Raw genomic sequence first — 21,669 nt, 5'->3', positions numbered from 1 at the left:
TTTCCCTAAGAAGTATCACTTATCTACCATTCGTATTCCACTGATGCAAGTAAAGAATATGGCTTCATCCAGAGGCAAAGGGGCTAGAAAATACATATTCCCTGCCTGGGCAGCTGCTTCTCAGGAACAACTCCAGACTTACTCCGTCTGCCATGTGGTGATTAACCAAAGCCTCTCTGCATATTTTCTAATTTTTAGATGAGATTACATAGCAAAGACATTCATCTATTAGCCTCTTCTCTATAAGAGCATAAAGAATTAGTGGTCATAAGATATCATTGGAGAGCTAACTCTTCCTTTTCATACGTAGGATGCTTTTCCTTCTATTTACATTTAATTTGCTAAAGTGATCAGGAGATGAAGAGAAGAGAATGTCTGGTTCTTATTTGGGCTCCAAGCCAGGCAGCTTAGCAGTAGAGATTTAACTTTTAAATTTAATTTTAATTAAAAAGAGAGACTAGAGATGTAAAAAAATTTAAGAAATGGAAATTAAAAAAATAAGATCAGATCCTGGGGGAGTACACACTTAAAGATTCATGCAGGCTTCTGAATGCGAAAATCAGCATTTCACGTGATTCTCCTCACATCTATTGCTGGTAAAGGCACAGCTGTACACTGACATCTGTGGTGAAATTGTAGGTACATTTAAAATATGTTTAAGCTAAATACATATATACTTGTGTATCATACTACATTTTAATTTTTAAATAGCAAACTATGTAATGCATTATATAATGGAAATGGTAACGCTATTGTATAAGGTACAGGCAAACATATATATTATAATTAGCTAAATGTTCACTTTTTCTATTCCTTCATGAAAGGGGACTCAGCTTATTAATTTATTAGAGTCTTAAAAGGCATTTCATTTTGATATTCTTTGCTTCAGATCCTAAAAGAGCAGCAAGATAACATAAGAAGGGACTCAGCATTGTCAAAAGAGGAAATATGCAGACCAGCCTTTAGAAGATCTTCAACTACTTTCTTGCCAATATCTGAACATTCAATGCTCTATTGGCCTTGGTCATTGTACATAAAGTTGCCTAGCAGAAGAGTATGTACAGTGATATTTTTTTCCTATACATGTACCAAGGCTGCTTAGCTCTGCTAACACTGCTAAAGAATGTCACACAAAGGGCAGACTTGTGCCTATATACATTCATGATTGCTAATCTTATCCAGGCTCTCAATGGTATCTGGGAATCCTATTAGCTTTCCATTACACAATTTCATTCCCATTCCCGACATACACTATTTCAAACCTTCCCAACTCTCCTCAAATCTTCAGCTCATCCATCTTCTCCTTCAAATCCAGATTACCTAAAAGCTTGGGCGGAAACTCTTAGACTTCTCATTGTCCAGGATACAACCTACATCCATCTTTCCCTTCCTCCTCTTGGGCTTAGGAAGAATTGACTTTCCATCTACATAAGTGATTTACCATCTCTCTATACTCTGGAACCCTTCCACTCTGGATTCCCTAGAAATATAGTAAATTCCATCCACTCGTAAATACCATTCCATCCTCCATCTACTTGTGTCTCGAACTTCTCATTTACTTCTGGATGAGTCACATCAGAATTTCATTATGTATAGTTTTTCAATATTAAAAAAAAAGAAAAACTAAAGAAACTTCTTTCAATCTAAATTACCTCTGCAAATCCTACTCTATCTTCTCTCCCCTTCACAGTTAAAATTCTTCAGTGTTACTGTATTTTCTGTATCAACTTCCTAAACTCATTGAGTTATTTCTTCTTATAATACACCATTGACATTGCCTTCACATAGGCTATCAAATGGTTACATCCTGAAAAATATGGACACTTTTCAGTCACTTTGCTTGACTTCTTGAAAGCATTTGATACTGTTGGAATCTGTTCTTCATGAACCTCTGTCTCCTTGCTTCCTAAGGTAGGATTCTCTCCTGGTTTTTCTTCCTTCCTCTCTGGCCTCTCCTTATTTTCCTTTGAAGGTTCCTCTTGCTTCGCTTGAACTTTAAGTATTGATGACTGTCAAGGCTCAGTTCCAGTCTATTCCTTTGCCTCACTGTTAAGAACTTAATAAACTAATCCAGGAATCTATGGGTAATTTCATCTATTTCCAAAGCTTCAAAAATGATTTGTAAAATGATGACTGCCAAATCTACTAATCTAGTTATATATATATATAAATGCTCAATAAATTCTACTGAAATATTATGCCAACATTTATATATTTTCTTACCATAACTTCATACTTTATTACTGTTACCTGTTGTGTTAGTTTCCTATTGTGGCTGTAGTGAATTACCACAAACTTTGTTGAGTTAAAAAAACCCACACATTAATTATATTACAGTTCTGGAGGTCAGAAGTCTAAAATGAATCAGCAGTTCTGTGATCCTTCTGGAGGCTTGGAGAAAGAACTCATTTCCTTACTTTTTCTTTCTTCTCAAGGCAGCCTGTATCTCTTAGTTCAGGCCCCTTTCTCCGTCTTCAAAACCAGCGATGCAGCATCTTCAAATTTCTCTCTCAAATCTCGGTTTCTGTTATCACATCTTATCTCACTGTTTTTATGCTTCCCTCTTTTCCTTTAAAGACCCTGATGATTAAACTGGGCTCACATAAGTAATAGATGATAACTTCTCCATCTCGGTATCCTTCACTTAATCACAGCTGCAAGATCCCTTTTGCCACATAAGCTAACATATTTACAGGTTCTGGGGGATTAGGATGCAGACATTTTGAAGTGGGGGCATTGTTCTGCTTCTACATTTATTTCAATGTTCATTTTTCTTTCTATTAGATTTGTGAAATCTCCTTTATTCCTCCCTTTATTCTCAGTGCTTATTACAGAACTTGGCCCGTGAGTGTTATTCAGGACATATTTATCATAAAGAAACAGAGTCCTAGATGTGATTTTAATCCACTGATACAGATATAAATGTAGGCATAACAAATGTATTAATACTGAGCAGGTGTAAATTATGAAATACAATAACAAAACAAGGGTATTAATAAAGGGTATTAATAAAATAGCCTTTGTTTTCCTACTCTATTGTCCCTTTACATTTTTTTTTCCAATAGGGTCTAGTTCTTATTCTATCCCTGAATAAAAATTCAGCCTGGCATAACTGCTTTCTGTCCACTTTCAGGTATTATAACAACCTACAGTGACTTTAAATCACAAAACGGTTTTAATTCAGTAATTAAAATGCCCCGTATCATGAATATGTCAAAATGCTGGGTTTGCTTTTATGTTGAATCACTTCTCCTCCTCCTGCCCATCTCACTTACTGTGGCTTCTGACTCTTTCAGGGTTGGAACAGAAGGAAGGGAGCAAAAGTAAGCCAAACAAAAGACATGACTTGGCTGGATCTGTGGAGGCGATGTCATTTCAGTAGTCTCTCAACTCTGCAGATGTGGAAAGCTGATACTTGTGTTCATTTGTGGAATGGTGGGGAATTCCCGTCCTACTCCTGTCCCAGAGAGCTCTCTTCTACAGCCCTTAGGCTCCTAGAAGTCAGCCTCTTCCTTCTACCTTCTGTCCAAGATCCTTCACCCTCCAACCGAACTGCTTGGGAAGGTTTAGACTACCCTGCTGCAGCTTCCTCTCCTGTGTATTTCCAAAGTGGTCCCAAAGAAATATTCATGAATCCATGGTCCCTACAGACTGGGGGCACCATTAACACCTCAAACCAGCACTCCCCCCTACTGCAGCAGAACACCTTAGCCATCTTTTCTTTCATAGATCTCTGAGGCTTGGCTCAGACACGTGTCTACTATGTCCTCTAAACTGAAGGGATACATATATGCTCCTTAACTAGTCTTTTGAGAGGCCCTTTGGTGTGTGTGTACTTGTGTGTGTGTGTACTTGTGTGTGTTTCTGTGTGTGTGTGTTGGGGGAAGGACGACATTCACAAAATACCTCTCTCTAAAGTATCTCTTCAAAAAATCTACCAATGGGTATAAGAAATTTAAGAGCCATATAGCTGGATCACAGACATCTATTTCTGAAAACAATCATCACAGCCCAGAATCTCACTCCTGAATATATGCCCTACCTGAATTAAACACTGAGCACTAGCTATATGCCACTGTACCAAGCCTTGCCTTGGACAACACTTTCAACTCAGTGAGAAAGGCATTAATATTGTACTCATACATGAAAGATGAAGAAACCAAGGCCCATAGAGGTTAAGGAATATGCTAAAGGTCATATTGTGGATAAATAGTGGAAATTCAAAACCAAGGAGTCCAAATCCAGTACTCATGTCTCCTCATATTACATATTTTCTGGTTTAAATGCCCATCTTCCCTATCAGGTTGTAATTTCTTTCTTATTCCCTTCACTAGTCCCACAGTAATGCTCACCCATGTTTCAACACTGATGTTGTCAGCATTTTCAACACAATGCGAGATGGTATATTGCTTCACATGCCATGTAGGGGGAGGAAACTTTCCACTTGGTAACAATGACAAACAGGAAAAGCAAACTGAAACAAACTTAAGATTGCATAAAGATCCAAAATCATAAAATGCCAATACTATAATATCCAATTAAAAAATAAAGAGAAGAGTCCATTGTTTTTTGTCTACAAAAGACCAAAAATTAAATTTTATGCTGAATTTTACACTCACGTTACAGATGTTCATGGGCTGTAACCAGCTGCTGTGTGAAATATACTACTTTAATTATTGGAGAGATGTAACTGACACTGCCCACTTTCAAGCTTCCCTTAGTGAGCTTCATCTCACATTTTTGTGTCAAGAAACACTATCTTGCCTGTGAGTAGTAGACTTTAATCTTAAATCAGGTAACTGACTTCTCACTTTTGCTTTAATCTGTAGAAGACGATTGGTAAACCACAGCCCATGGGCTAAATCTGGCCTACTGCCTGTTTTTGTAAATAGTTTTATTGTCACACGTCATGTCTATTCATTTTTTTTTATACGACTGTTTTTATATAAAATGGCAGAGTTGACTAGATGCTGTATGGCTCACAAAATCTAACATATTTATACTGTGGCCCTTTTAAGAACAAAGTTGGTGACAAAGCCTTGCTCTAGAAATCTTAGACTGGCATTTGCTTTTACAGAAGACCTTCTACAAAATACTGCTGCATACTACGTTGCCCCAATTATTTATCAAATGTACAAAAATTACTTTTTAACAGTATCAGTTATTTTTTATCTCCCATAGTTTGCCTTAGTTTCTTTTCTGTATTACTTCTTCTTTATATTTTCAGCAATTTTAAATTTGTTTTATTTTGCCATATTGCATGAATCCTCAAAAGCTACCTTAAAATCTTTTTGGAATATAACATCATAACAGTAAAATAAAATACCCCTTTTTATTATGTACATCTTTGCAAGTTGGCTCAAAGCGTTTTTACTTAAAATGAAGTTGAATATAAAGAAATAAATAAGTAAACAAGAACCTTAAAAAAATATGGTTTTTTTTGCACTGACATCAATATTTTATTGTTTTGTTTTTATGTGATACCTCCATATACTTGCTTTTCAACTTGGTAAGCTTTAGGAGCATTAGTTGATTTTTTAACAGAAAAAGACTAACAAAATACAGTAATTCATTTTGAATTTTATGCCTTATATTCTGAAGGAAAGATAGCAATGTATTTACTATATAGCAAAGCTGAATAAATTTCAAAATCATTTATCTATTAAAAGTATTAAGTACAACCTTTTTAATTTTTTTTATTTCTTTATTGATCTTGTGTAGGCAAGTAGAATGAAAACTGATACTTCCCTGTGTCTCTCCAATATAAAATATGATATATTCAATTGGACATGTGCTCCAATTCATAAAATTTCATTTATTTATAATATATAATACTATAATGGAAAAAATTACTGGGTGCTATAATTATATATATATATATATATATATATATATATATATATATATATATATATATATATATAAATACATAAAGATACAAATATAATTCATTTCAGTGGAAAGCAATATGAATAAAATTGCATTGATCTTCTCATTGGATGCTCCCAATGGTTTAATATACTATTCTTTTAGCAAATCTTAGAGTCCCTCTTTTTTCCTTTAATTATTCTCTTTCAAAATGTTCATGATATTATATTTCTAAAACTGTATTTCATTTTTAGGATTCAAGAATACACTGCAGATAATACATTAAAAGGTCACAATAGAAAGAATTCTGTCTTGACTTCTAAACAACTCTAGACCAAATACTCTGACTCTATATTATACTAAGAGGGCTTTTTAAATTTTTTTCAGTGACCTTTTGTTTATTAATATACAGCAAGTATTTGGAAAGAAAAGTAAGTCCCAGGACTATATTCCAGGTACTTTTCTTTAGTTTGTCATAATAAAATTAGGAGGTTTTAAATTCTATACTGAATTTTCCAATCAAAAAAATGAACTAGATTTGTGATATTTTTGCAGTATATACATATCATTATGTTGTACATCTGAAACTAATATAATGCTATATGCCGATTATAATTTGATTTAAAGAGTGGAGCCAAGTCCTTGCTATGGAGTCTTTCTATATGGATTTTGGCTATGATGCTGATCAAATCATATCCCTCAGCTATATGGTGATATAAAATGTACGGCTATGTTACTCCTCCTTCCTGTTTTCTGCAAGATTTAATGGAGATCCTTTCATATTTTGCTTTCTAGTTGAAAAACAAAAATTACAATGCTGAACTCCCCTGGGCTAGCTTTTGAGATTTTACATCGAGATGCACTCTATAAAGTTATCTGTAGTCTGAGGACTTAGAGGTTACATATGCCCAATCCAAAGAAAACTGAACTAACAACAAAGGTGCAGACATCCTGGTTAGTTTAATCACTTATCACTATAAATATTCAGCCAATGGCTTTAGGGAAGCCCTTGTCTTGTCAACAAGATCTGCAAGTTTGATGGCTCTGCCCGAAAGCACTGGGAGGAACTGATATTTGCTCTCACTTTGCAAGCATCATAGATCTGTGTATTTTAAAATTTTTTATTTATTTACTTTTATTGTGGGATTAAAATAGAGTGAACCATAAAGGTTTCCTGGAAGTAATTTTAAAAGGTGGCTCTTTACTTACCAAATAATAAATATACCAATGTTTGGCTATATAAGATTAGATCAAGGAATACCGAAAGAATATCAGAAAAGCAATTGTAAGTCATGTTTTCATATTTCTCAAAAGTGTCTAACATTGAACTGAATTATTTTCCTGAAAACCGTATCTAAGGGGTTCATTAATGTTTGTGCTCAAAATCACTGTGATGGATAAGATTCTCTTTCTTTCAAATTCTTACTTACATTAAATTTCACTGTGGCATCACTAAATAACAACAACAACAAAAAAATAGAGTGGGTGGTTTGATTTTTACAAGGAAAAGTCTTTAAAAGAATCTTTGGTTTGCCTGCACTGCTACCTCATTAATTCTAAATGGTGTCAGTCAGTTGAGTCTAATAGCTGTGAGTGTTACTACTATGGTCAGTTCCAAACTATAGTATTGATTAATTGATTGTCTTCTTCCAGTTGTGAATTATATTAGTGCTGGCTCAGGCAGCTTGGCTTAGAGTCAAAACCTAATTTTCAATGGAAGGCAACAAGCAGTTTCACTGTTTCACTGCTGTGGTTAAGCGGACACTCAGAAAACAAAACGCTTTGGAAAGACAATTTTACAAAAAAGGAATGCACGAAATATAATACATATGGACTTATTGATGGTCTCTCTCCAACCTAGAGAAACAAGCAGGAAGACAGTAAGTCAAAAATTCATCATTTCTCAACCTCAGACTTTCAAAACAGTCTTAAAACAATTGACTGGGGAATGAGAGTACGAAAGAAGAAAGATGGTCTAGAATGATAATAAGCCAGCATTTGGATCTGTGGAATTAAGCCCACTCAGGAGAAGTGTGGTGACTGCAGTACTTTCAAACCAAGTACAACTTAAAGTGGATTATGGGTTTGGCTACATCATAGGTGCAGCTATCCAGGGAAGCTTAAAAACACCTGCCACACTGTAGCACCACCAGAGCAGTAGTGCAATCTTCTTAAAATAATATACACATTACCGCGTTGAAAGACAAAACAAGAGGCCCTCATTTTGTGTTAACTTCCTGCTTTAATGAGAAACATAAAATGGATAGGGGTGTTTATCATTGATTCTTGTGGAATGGGAAAAACTAAATGGGGCATTGAGACGTTAATAATTTTCACAGATCCATAACTTTGCATTTATTTGCTGCAAGATCAATTCCCCTTCCCTACAAAATCTGAAGGGAAGATTGGTGTGGGATGGAATAACTCTGATTATAAAATTATATTCACATTAAAATGTATTTATAATCATTATTGATTTTTCTTTTCAAAATGAACACAATTATACTTGATTTCACAGAGAATTACAAAGAAGAACCTTTCCTCCTCAAGTAAAGGGAGTGAGCATGCAAAAAAAAAAAATGAGGAAAATGCTTTCAGGGGTCCTAAATTTTAAAGCTTTAAAATCAATCTTTAGACAAGAGTGATAAATGGGAGTTTATAAATAGAGAAACAATCATGAATATATAGAAAGCATATATCACAAAGTCAAATATGCTGATGGAAATTAGAATTTTTGTGGAAGTACTGCTCTAAGAAAGGGGAGAGAGACTGAAAGTAGATGTGTCAATGAGGAGAGAGTAATCTTCTATAAGTGCTACTAAATTCAAGATTATTAATGATTGATTATACATATATATATGAAAAATCCTTAATAGATGCAATGATGTAAGAGCCTCTTGGCATAGATCTGATAGAGAAAGTTCACAGAATTAATCTCCACAAAATATAAAAGTGTATTAATTTTTCATGGCTGTCTCAACGATCTGTAGCACAAATAAGGCTAGAGTTTGGAAAGACATATATTCATTACTTAACAGATTATTATAGGCTCTACCATTTGATAGGTGGTGAGGACACTTTTCAGGGAGGATGAAAAGAAGCGCCGTGTCATTAGGGTGATCTATTGGGTAGTTAGTAGCTCAGGTAACTCACACCATGCATGATATTATAAATCTAGGGTACTAGCAACCCGAATAAATGAATGCATATCTTAGCAGACTTCAATTAAGTACATAAGTGTATAGCTAGCTTTTCCTCTCCTCCATGCTCTCTCCTCACTGGAACAAATGTGATTCACTCTCAGACATCATTTTCATTCCTGAAGAAGTGGTTCTTCACCTATTTGGACTAGATTAAGCAATATAATTACCCTCTCTGGTGCTTCCTGTATGTAAGAAATATTTACAAAAGATAGTCTTAACAATTCTTATAGAGTTAGGACTCAAAAAGATACTGCCTGTTCTAAGGAAGTCTCCCCCCGATTCGTGACCCTGTTTAGTTTCTTCCCTTCTTATGTACTCCCTCTGACCCAGGCAACTCTCCCCATGTCCCACACAGTCCATTCTAGGCACTCCTGTCTTCATCCCATTGAATGATTGAGAAATAGGTCAGATACTAGCAAAAACTCACATTATGTAGAAATACAGAGATAAATACAGTGGGTACAGTGTAGTTCCCAAATTGTGAAGATCTCAAACAAACAAACAAACAAAAATGCCTTTTATATATCATTCTTGAACTCAACTCAACCTATAAAAGGGAATCCTTTATAGCTGAGTCTCCAAGCCCATTCCTTTGGAAAGCAGATATCCAGCTATCAAGTACCAGAATTTTATGTTTCAGACAACCTCAGGTTGCTACACTGGTATTTCATTGCCCATCTTCCTACATCCTATTAAGTAGGAAAAGAGTGGAAGAAAATGAGGCAGTTAAAACATGAATATAAGAATGTGACACCTGAGAAAGTTCTCAGTGTACCAGTCTGATTATTCTGGTTCTATATTCCACCACCTATAATTGAATTTGATTACAATTATTCAGTTTAGTTACTCAGTCATTTATTTCTATAAGAGGGGCATCTAACTTGACATAAATATAATCTTCGGTGATTTGACCATTAAGTTCACTCTTAGGAGAAGTTAGAGGTCAACCTCTATTTACAGCTTTATTCAGCTGTTAATAAATATAGTTCAGTTTCTCCTAACCTTCACTTAGGGAATTTTTTTTTTCCCTTCTCCATTTCTTAAAAGATTTAGGTGTAGTAAGTGATTTCCAACTTGATCTTTAACCTAAGGCCAGATAGATTTAAAAACAGACTCATGTTAATGGCATTCAATTCTGTGTAGTTAGTCAAAATACATCCTTAGTAGAAATATATAGACATATAATTATATACATATATTTTTTTCTCCTAAAGTTCACCCACATTTGAAAACAAAATTGGTAAGGCAGGATTTTTTTTTTTTAATTAAGTCTTTACTTTTTAAGAGCAATTTAAAGTTCATAGCAAAATTAAGGGGACCTAATCATTTTTGGCTTCCATTTCTAGAAGTAAAATGGTAAGTATGACCAAAACTAGGGTAGGAGATTTATACATTTTATTGGTTAATATATAGCACTTTCAGGGAGAAACCGAAGTTATAATTTATGTAATGTAACTACCATATAATTTATTTTACACTACTTGTTTCATTTTTGAGTGATTATCAACTATAATTAGACTTAATTTTTTCTTGTTAATCACCATGACTTTCTTGAGCAATTCAAATAATCCTAACAGGTAATCTTTTTGATGTTTATGGTGACTATGACAGCGGATATGTTTAATTCTGTCAATCTTGACTTAAACAAGATAAAAATAAACCAATTTAAAAATCAGTATAAGAGCCCCTAATTATAGTAATCCATGTGAAAAATATCTTTAGGCTTTCCTTGTTTCATAAGGGCAACTGAAACCAAGCAAAAGGCACAGTTAATTTAAAAACCTGAAAGTACAATGGTTAGGATCCAAAGACAACAGCTTTCCTACATACTTATGGTAGTATCCAGAAACCATATGTCACACTGTGCTTAATTTCAGGCATCAACCTGAAACATGAAACAATTTATTGATGTGCTTGGAGGAGGCATTATAAGATGAAATATCTGCAACTCATGTCAAAAAAGAAATGGTGGAAGGAGGTACAGAAATTCTGTATAGAAAACAGAAGAGTAAAGGAAAAAATAAAGGCAGGTAAATTTTTGGATCAATATAAAGACCTTTCTTGCAATTAGAGCTAGCCAATAACGAAAGTGAGATTTAGGTATAGTTTTAATCACAGCCTGGCTGACTGTGAGTCATGCTATGTTTCCTATAGAGTATGAGACTGAACTATGTGAACTTCGCTGGTCTTTATGTCTCAACTTTTATTTCCTTCTCTTTTTTTCATCAAAGGATAATATGGTTTTAAGTGGAAGGTAAAAAACAAAAATATCTGGGTCACAGATATGCTACCAAGTATCTTTCTGATCTTGGAAAGGTCACTTTTCTTCTCTGGGTATAACTTTATCATGTACAAAGCATGGCCTGAAGTCTTTAAGGTATATTTTAGTTCTAATGTTCTTTGACTATACAACTGTAGATATATTGAATCAAATTCTAAAGTATACTTATGGTGAATAATCATTACAATTATAGAGCTGGAAAGCAGTTAGAGCTGCAAAGCATTTAGTTAACCCTCACCCATACACATCATTAGATTATACATATCATTACTAAACTGTCTTGCTAGTAAGTCCTTTTAATAAGTCTTTCTTTTTAATGCTTTGTGTATAATAATGAAAGTTTCGGTTATTACTCATGAATAAAGAAACATAACTCTTTCAAGCAAAAATTCCAGAAAATATCCTGCTGAGCTCTCTTCTGGCCATACAGTCTGCATACACAATTAACCTTCCTTTAATTAGATTAACTTGTCCTTTATTTACCTGAGATTGGCAAATTAATACTGTAATCAAAAATCTCTAATAGAGACTTGAATATATCCCTGCTTTGTGTAACGTTAACTGCTTCTTCACTAAAAATAACTGAAATCAGGCTCACTTAACGGGATGCCTTAGTTAGCAGATCTGGTTTATTTCTCCAAAATAGTGCTAGTCAGAATTGTATAAATCACTCCTGAAATCACCTAAAGAAACCTTAGTATTTCTGACTTTCTTAATTGATGAAATTCCAAGAATGAACTAAAATTCCAGAAGGTTTCTCTTAGTTATACAAAAATATTTATCGGCATTGGCATTGGTCCTTATATTAAAACATGATACTGCCCAGCAAATATTCAAATGTTATCATTCACAAGAAACTACATTGCACTTGCCAAAGTAAGCAAAGCATTTGGCTGTAGAATCCACAATAATATTACATACACCCCACATACTTGTAAATTTTCAAATTCAGACATTTTTAACAGTTTCTGGCTAGTATTAGTTTGATCCAATTATGAAGAGTGACACGAAGAAGGAAGCCCATTTTACCAAACTGACTAAACTTGGTCAACAGCCCAAAGGCAACGTGTTCTGAACCTTTAATTATAGAATACTGTATTTATCATGAACAGTATCTTCGCTATCTCATAATGTTCTCAATTGGTCATTTAACTGTCTATGATGTCAAGGCACTCTTTTAGTCATTGCGAGGAGTATAAAGATGAGTAAAAAGACAAGTAAAAGATATAGGCCCTCCTTTCAAAAAGTTTACAATCTAGACACTTAACGAGGAACCAACAGGAGAATGGAAACCTCATGCTTTTGCCATTTAATTAGATGGTTTTGGTTCTCTCAACTGAGAGCAATCAGGCACCATCTTTGAACACAGGGGCAGTTGTCTCTGGAATTCCACTGTGTTGGAATTCTGATACTACTACTTGTGTGACTTTGGACGAGGTATTTAGTTTCTCCAGTTCTCAGGTCTCTCATCCTAAGAAGGATATAATTAGAGAATCAACCTCAGAGGTTTACTGAGAAAAGTAAATGACATAGGTGAGCAAATGTGCTTTGCACGTAATAATGCATTGCAAAAATAAACCTTAACTATTTCAGTGATAAAGGATACTTTCAATAAGAAAGCTTTGTTTTCTTTAGCAAGATTAAAAAGTTCAATGTTTTGTAATGTGTTAGATTTACACACTTGCATTCAAGACTGATTTTGTAACATGGACAAGATCATGTAGTTATGGACTAGAAAAGGAAAGAAGATCTTTTTAATACATTACTCTAAAGTAACACTGCAAGTGAGCTAGTGATCTTAGGTAATTTGAGATGGCAATTTGGGAAATACTGATCAAATATAATGCCTTAAATAAAGTATTCTGGGCTTCGTTTGACAAGATGTGTCATATTTTTTGTAGACAATATGGAGATGGCTGGAATATAAAGAATTAGGTAAACTTGTGAAGTGGCAGAACAGCCCTTCAAAAGACTTTGGAATCTGTAAATATTAATTTAAAAACAACAATAAACTTTTGAACCTGGCTTGGAGTGCTATCTTTGGTAGACTGGAAATACTGTAAGATTGAAAAGTCAGAAAGGCTGGAGTTTGTCTTCCTCTAACTCTCATTAGCTATGAAAGACCTTTGTCTCCTTGACCACCATTTTCCTCATTTCTAATGGGAGGATCTGTGGATAACAGGTAAATTCCTTCACTTTTTGCATGGCAAACCTAAGAGATCAGTGCTTTGTATTAATAATAATCATTGACATTGTTACTTTCATTTCATGTCTGTGTGAGATGAAGATGGTTACAGTACTTTGTTTACATGTTTACTTATCTAGAAAATACAGGTACATCAACAATCATTTCACCTGTATTTTATAGAAGAGGTAGTTACAATCTTTCTGATGAGAGGCTGTATTCTATAATTAAAGCACCCACAATAAAATGGACTTCTAAAATGTATTGCATAGGTTTTATCTTCAGACATGCCTATATGTGGGCAGATAAGCTCCTGATACTCCAAGATTCAATACAAATAATAATGATGACATCTACAGACTATCCTATATATCATCCCCTACTACAACTGAGGTACTGTTCTAAAGCACTTTTCATACATGAACTCATTCAATCATTTTTTTAAACTTTTTTTTATTGAGTAATAGTCATTTTACAATGTTGTGTCAAATTCCAGTGTAGAGCACAATTTTTCAGTTATACATGAACATATATATATTCATTGTCACTTTTTTTCACTATGAGCTACAACAAGATCTTGTATATATTTCCCTGTGCTATACAGTATAATCTTGTTTATCTATTCTGCATTTTAAAATCCCAGTCTGTCCCTTCCCACCCTCCTTGGCAACCACAAGTTTGTATTCTATGTCCATGAGTCTGTTTCTCTTTTGTATTTATGTTTTGTTTTGTTTAGATTCCTCTTATGAGCGATCTCATATGGTATTTTTCTTTCTCTTTCTGGCTTACTTCACTTAGAATGACATTCTCCAGGAACATCCACGTTGCTGCAAATGGCGTTATGTTGTCAGTTTTTGTGGCTGAATAGTATTCCATCGTATAAATATATCACTTCTTCTTTATTCAGTCATCTGTTGATGGACATTTAGGCTGTTTCCATGTCTTGGCTATTGTAAATAGTGCTGCTATGAACATTGGGGCGCAGGTGTCATTTTTAAGTAGGGTTCCTTCTGGATAGATTCCCAGGAGTGGGATTCCTGGGTCATAAGGTAAGTCTATTCCTAGTCTTCTGAGGAATCTCCATACTGTTTTCCACAGTGGCTTTCCTTGCTTCCGTCTCCCACTCTTAATGATTTAGATGTCTTCTTTTACAATTTCGTGTTTATTCTTTTTGTAATTCATGGCAGTTACCTCCTTTCCAGTTATGAGTTTCTCATTTTTGTAGCATCCTGCTTCTTTTCTATTTAGAGTAGACCTGTCAATATTTCTTTTAGCATGGGTTTAGTGTTGTTAAACTCTTTAAGTTTTTGCTTGTCTGTGAAGTTCTTTATCTCTCTTTCTATTCTAAAGGATAGCCTTGCTGGATAGAGTATCCTAGGGTGCATCTTTTTTTCATTCAGGGCTTTGAATATATCTCGCCATTTCCTTCTGCCCTGTAGTGTTTGTGTAGAGAAATCAGCTGAGAGCCTTATGGGGAGTTCCTTTGTAACTCACTCTTCGTTTTTCTCTTGCTGCCTTTAGGATCATTTCTTTATCCCTGACTCTGGCCATCTTGATTACAGTATGTCTTGGTGTGAGTCTGTTTGGGTTCTTCCTGTTTGGGACCCTCTGAGCCTCCTGTACTTGGATATCTGATTCCTTTAGGTTTGGGAAGTTTTCAGTCATGATTTCTTCAAATACCTTTTCAATCCCCTTTGTTCTTTCTTCCCCTTCTGGAACTCCTATTATGCGTAGATTGGCATGCTTTATATTATCCCATAGGTCCCTTATCTTGTTTTCATTGTTTTTTATTTGTTTTTCTCTCAGCTGTTCTGATTGGGTGCTTTATGTTGTCCTGTCTTCTAGGTCACTTATTTGTTCCTCTGCAATACCTAGCCTGCTTTGTACAGCCTTTAGGTCAGCTCTCATCTCACCAAATGAGTTTACTAATTCTACTTGGTTCTTCTTTATAGCTTCTATTTCATTTTTGACATTTTATATCTCTAAACACTATTTCTTTTAGTTCCTTCAGTACTTTGATCACTTGTTTTTTGAAATCTTGATCTAGTAGGCCATCAATGTCTATTTCCTTGATCGTGCTTTCAGGGGACTTCTCTTGATCTTTTAATTGGGAGTGGTTCCTCTGCTTCTTCATATTGCTCATATCTCTCTGGCACTGTGGCTTAAGGAGTATCAGTTATCTAGTTCTCCTGGAGATGGTGTGCTCTTAATGATTTTATCCAGAGGTCTTTGTGTCTTCGCCCTGTTTCACGAAGTCAGCTTGCTGTTTCCAGAGGCCCTCTGTTGGTGCCCTCATCTGTGCTGTTTCTAGTGGCTGTCAGCAAGCAGATCACGCCCTCTCCCAACACTGGCTCAGGCGCTGAGCTCTTACTTGGTGGGCGGGCTGGTAACTCCCCCTCCTGATGCTGCATTCAGATGCTGCGCTCAGGCGAGGCAGGTGGGCAGATCATGCCCCTCCTCCCCCCCAGCACCATGGTCAGGTGCTGTGTTCCTGACAGGAAAGCAGGTTGCCACCCAACCTCTTGTGGGGTCAGTCGCTCTGCTGCTCTGTGCAGCTGCCCACTCCACCTCGGGTCAGTGCTCCAAAGGCGGGCTCAGCAAAGATCGCGGAATGCTCCACCCCTGCTCCGTGCCAAATCTCAGCTCCTTGTTTGTCTTGGCGGCGCGAGATCTCTGAGGTGCCAGGGCAGAAAGATCCTATCTGCCTTGGTCTGTAAACAAGTCTCAGTCCTGCCTAGGAGGCTGTGGAGCCCCCAGATGCGGATTCAGGGCTTGGCCCCGCCCCCTGCCCGGGCTCTGCACACAGGAGGAGATGGCGGCTGTGGCTGCGCCCCACCTTTCTTCTCATGAGAAGTGCCAGTAGTGGTGGCACAGATCTGAGGAGACAAAGGCTAGGGCGCCCCTCCCCCCAGGGCACACCAGCCATGTTGCTTTGTTTTTTTTGCAATTTATGGGGGACCAAGATTGTTCTGCTCCTTATCCCCTCCCAGCCATGGTGTGCAGCACCCTGCAGTCCCCTGGGGCTGCCTCAGTGCAGCCGCCCCAGTCCTCTGCCCAGCTCGGGCGGCCTGTCCCGGCCCCAGCTGCCAGCTCACGTCTCAAGCTGGGTGTTGCGGGGACCCTTTGTGCCCGTTTAACTCAGTTCTGTCGGTCAAGGGGTGCTCAGGGTGGATCTGAGCCTTGGAAGCTCCCCCTCCGTCCTGCTGGCCTCTCCATTGGAGAGGGGAGACCCGGCGAACGAGCGCCACTCCTTCTTTGCCGCTCCCTCCCCGCAGGATTGGTCTTGCACTGTTTTGCTTTTTCTTCTTTCTTTTTCCCTTTTCTCCTACCAGATTTTTTGCACCTTTGTCTTTTGAAGAGGGCGATGTTCTGTCGAAGTTCGGCAGGTGCTCTGGTTGGCCAAGTAGGTTCGTAGATGTGACTTTTGGTGTATATGTGGGAGAGGGTGAGCTACAAGATCCTTCTACTCCGCCATCCTGCTTCTCTCTCCCCCATTTAATCTTTAAAACAGCCTAAAGAAATAGGCATTTTCTCTACTTTACACATGAAAAATCTCAAACACACATTTTTGAATAATTTGCCTAGGATCTAACAGCTGGTAAGTAGCAAAGAATCCAAGCAAACTAGGTTTGGAATCTATGCAATTTAGCCCTTAAAGTAGAACTGATTTGTTCTGAAGAAGCAATGTCATGAATGGAAATATATTTGAAATATTTCTATTGGCACTAGATCAGACAGCTATAGAACGTAAAAGAAAATAAGAACATTATTTCCATTATAAGTTTTATGCGAATAAGTAATGTGGATTCCTAAACAACTGGTTTTCAAATTAACTCTGGAACATAATGTGCTCAGAAAATGGGAACTGACTCTATACAAATCGCTGAACCATGAAGTAGAATGATTAGTATCATTAGAGAGTCATGAACAAAGACACATATGAGTTCAGAAGAAGAAGAAGACATCTTTTTGATGCAGAGTATCCAAGAAAGTATTAAGGTGAAGGTGAGCTGAATCTTAATAGGTAAAATACAAACAATGAGGAACCAAAGGGGAAACAGGCTGAGTCTAAAGTTAAATTTTCTACAGTCTCCATATCTCATGTGTTTAATTCTCATCTTGGTTCCTGAAGGATCTTTGTGCACCTTTTCTATATACAGATACTTGCTTTTCCCTTAGAGTCCTAAGAAGCATCAACCTCCCAAAATGAGGTTAACAGTGATTACGAGAGGTAGCATCCTTTCCTTTAAGCTGAGAATGCAACATTTTTAGCAGATATGAGTATTTGTGCATGCTAAGGACCTTTTAAACTTCTTAAACTTCATTTATAAAATTTTCACTTAGACACATCAATTAAAAAACATTTAGCTTATTTTAGAATTCATCACATGTTTATAATAGATGATAGTTTCAAGTGATGAGCCAACAGATCAAGTATCATAAAGAGAAAGCCTAGAAATTATTTATTTCCAGAAATTATCATTTTAAGATTGCAGTCTGCAAGAAAAAAGGTACTTGGTAGAGGATTTTATCAAAAGGTATTATTATGACAAATGAAGTACTTATACTAGAGAAAGGATATAAGGTAAGAAAGCTGTATTAACAGCAAAGTTTAGTTGCAAAGTAGTGAAAACTGATAGCCTGTAATTGTTTAACAGAGATTAGACATTCAAAAACTTGCTAATCTATTTGCTAATTTGTTTTCTCACTTGATTCCCTCATTAACAATAAATAGCTTTGTAGCTTCCAGAAGAACCAAAATAAAGTACATAGGCGAGACCACTGCCGAGGGCTAATAATTTCATAGCAGCAGCAGCAGCTAAATTCAATCAACATTTAAATCTATAGGCATCTGCTGCTCCAGATCAAAACATTAACCCATTATTAGATTTCTCACATATTCATGACTAACACCATCCATAATACAGAAGTGAAAAATAAATCTCTAATGGACAGAACTTTTCCTAGTCTTCCATTGTTTTGAGTATGTTGTAATTTTATTTATAAAAGAAAAACTGGCCATCAATAGTAAAGAGCAACTCAATCTTAGCATATTTTATAAGAGGGATGTCAAATGAATAGAATATAATGTTTAAATATTCCATCCATCTATCCATCCTAACATTTCTTGAGTGCCAACTATGTATCAGGCATATATCATGTGCTAGGACCCCAGGGAAAGAAAGGGTTAAGATATGCTGTGGACTTACCTTCTGTCAGCCACTGTATGTGTTTTCAGACACAGTCCCTGGCCTCAAACGGTTCAAAGCCTAATTAGAAAAACAGAAATCAAAAATTATCTTTAAAATATTTCAAACCCTAAATTGTCTTCAAGATACCATATTTTCACCATTCCCTTTTTTAGAGGTGATTGAGACAGAAAGAAGGAAGAGCAAGAGGGTTAATGAGAAGCTGGTATCAATTTTATGTCACACAATCTTTAATTGAAAGAGTGCAATACCAAACTCAACATGGAATGTTTTGTCCACGTGCTGTAAAGCAATGAATATTGAACAGTTCTTACAATTTTGAATTAAGATGATAATGTCTAATATAAAATGGCTAAATTAGCTTCTTACAACATCTATTTCATCAAGTGCACTGAATACTGTAGTTTACTGCTTCCTAAAATTACACAGTATATTTCAAATTTCCCACCCTATGGTCTTTATGTAGCTGGATGCTCCCAAGGTTCTTAAGGCGATCCCTTAACTATTGCAGCCAAGATAAAGCAAATCCCTGTCTTTCCTAATTATTCTGGGACTAACTCAAACGGAAGAACTATAAGCCTTATAAGTATTAAAATTATGTAAAAGAATCTCATTATTAATTTTTAAAAATCCATACCTCTGAAACATATAAAAAGGTACTTTGTCTTAATTTCTCAATAGAGTTAAGAACAGACTATTCAAATGATTCTTGTTTGCTTTTAGAATTGTTTTCTTCTGTCTAGACCACTTCCTTCTCAACTCTTTTTCACATGTTCAACTCTTATTTTTCCTTCAACTCCCAGGGAAGCTGTCATGTTACACAGAAAGCCTTCCTTGACATTTTCCTTCCTCCGAGTTTCACTTCAACATATTTCTTAGATGCTGCAAAAGGTCTGTGTACTTCCTTATCACATTACCTTATGTCACAGAAACTGGTTAGTTGTTCAGCAAACTGTTTCCCCTCTTTTCCTGTTATAGAGCCAGGCTAAATTTTTCAGATAGAGGTGAGCATGTGATAGTGGAAGAAAACTAGATATAAATCATGCCACAATCAGTGCTGGACTTAAAAACATCTCAGACATGATCCTTCATTCTTTGCTCCTATCTGCAGATAGAATCTCTCAAGACCTACAAGAGGAAAGATCTGTAAGAAGGAAGGAGTTTGGTCCTCTAGCCGTATCTTTCAGGAAGAGCCCTCACTTCCATTAATAAATTTTAATCATACTGGAGTGTTACAAAGATGACCATCCATCACTTGACCTCAACTAGAAACACCTACTGGCAAGAGTTTCATATAAGTGAGATTTAAATTTTAGTTCCTTTTTTATTCAAGTATAGTTGATGTACAGTATTACATAAATTGTGATAGTGATTTGTGATGTAGTCATTCACAATTTTTAAAGGTTATATTCCATTCTTAGTTATTATAGATTATTAGCTATATTGCCCATGTTGTGCAATATATCCTTGTAGGTTATTTTATACATAATAGTTTGTATCCTCTTAATCCTCTACCCCATTAATGCCCATCCCCCTTCCCTCTCCACACTACTAACCACTATTTTATTCTCTAAATCTGTGAATCTGTTTCTTTTTTTGTTATATTCACTAGTTTGTTGTATTTTTTAGATTCCACATATAAGTGATATCACACAGTATTTGTCTTTCTCTATGACTTATTTCACTCATCATAATACCCTCCAAGTCCAACCAAATTTTAGCAAGTGGCAAAGTTTCCTTCTTTTTATTGTTGAATAGTATTCCTTTGTGTGTGTGTATGAGTGTGTATACATACACACCACATCTTAACAAATATTTTTAAAATTTATATAGAAACACAAAAGACTCTGAATGGCCAAAATGATCTTGAGGAAGAACAGAGTTGGAGGGATCACTCTTCTTGACTTCAGACTATACTACAAAGCTACAATATTCAAGACAGAATGGTACTGACACAAAATCAGACACATAGATTAATGGAACAGAATAGAGAGCCCAGAAATAAACCCACACACTATGGTCAATTAATTTACAACAAGAGAGGCAAGAATATGCAATGGAGAAAGGATAGTATCTTCAATAAGTGGTGCTGGAAAAACTGGACAGCTATGTAAATGAATGAAAGTAGAACATTCTCTAATATCATATACAAAAATAAACTGAAAATGGATTAAAGACCTATATATAAGATTGGAAACCATAATAATCCTAAAGGAAAACATAGGCAGAACACTCTTTGACATAAATTGTAGCAATATTTTTTGGGATCTGTCTCATAAAGCAAAGGCAATAAAAGCAAAAGTAAACAAATGGGACCTAATTAAACTTAAAAGCTTTTGCAAAGCTAAGCAAAACAAAACAAAAAGGCAATCTACTGAGTGGGAGATAATATTTGCAAACAATATGACCAATAAGGGGTTAATATCCAGCATATAAGAATAGTGCATACAATTCAAAATCAAAAACAAACAACCCAATTAAAAAATGGGAAGACTGGAATAGACATTTTTTTTTTCCAAAGAGTTACATATAAATGGCCAACGTGCACATGAAAAGATGTTCAAGACGGCTAATCATCAGGGAAATGCAAATCAAAACCACAGTGAGAAATCACATCACACCTGTCAGAATGGCTATCATCAAGAACACAGATAACAAATACTGGCAAAGATGTGGAGAAAAGGGAACCCTTGTACACTATCGGTGGGGATGTAAATTGGTGCAGTCACTATGGAAAACAGAAAGGAGGTTTCTCAAAAAAACTAAAGATAGAACTACCATATGAGCCGGCAAGTCCACTCCTGGGTATATATTTGAAACAAACAACAAGACTTATTTAAAAAGATATACGCACCCGAGTGTTCATTGCTGTATTATGTATAACTGCCAAGAAATGGAAACAATCTAAGCGTCCATCAACAG

The 21,669-nt window shown here is 35.8% G+C and overlaps 1 protein-coding gene across 4 annotated transcripts in view; it reads right to left on the bottom strand.

Moving 5' to 3' along the window:
• The window catches only part of PTPRD (protein tyrosine phosphatase receptor type D), a 1,875,536-nt gene that overhangs the window by 715,959 nt on the left and 1,137,908 nt on the right, over positions 1 to 21,669 (bottom strand). For all 4 annotated transcript variants that reach the window (XM_074361573.1, XM_074361575.1, XM_074361574.1 and 1 more), the window contains one exon: positions 18,748 to 18,807. The gene's annotated coding sequence lies outside the window, so the exon portion shown is untranslated. The remainder of the gene's footprint in view (positions 1 to 18,747; positions 18,808 to 21,669) is intronic.

Source organism: Camelus bactrianus, chromosome 4 (genome assembly GCF_048773025.1).
Source record: "Camelus bactrianus isolate YW-2024 breed Bactrian camel chromosome 4, ASM4877302v1, whole genome shotgun sequence".
Taxonomy (NCBI): domain Eukaryota; kingdom Metazoa; phylum Chordata; class Mammalia; order Artiodactyla; family Camelidae; genus Camelus; species Camelus bactrianus.
This window is presented reverse-complemented; position numbering and strand designations above follow the sequence as displayed.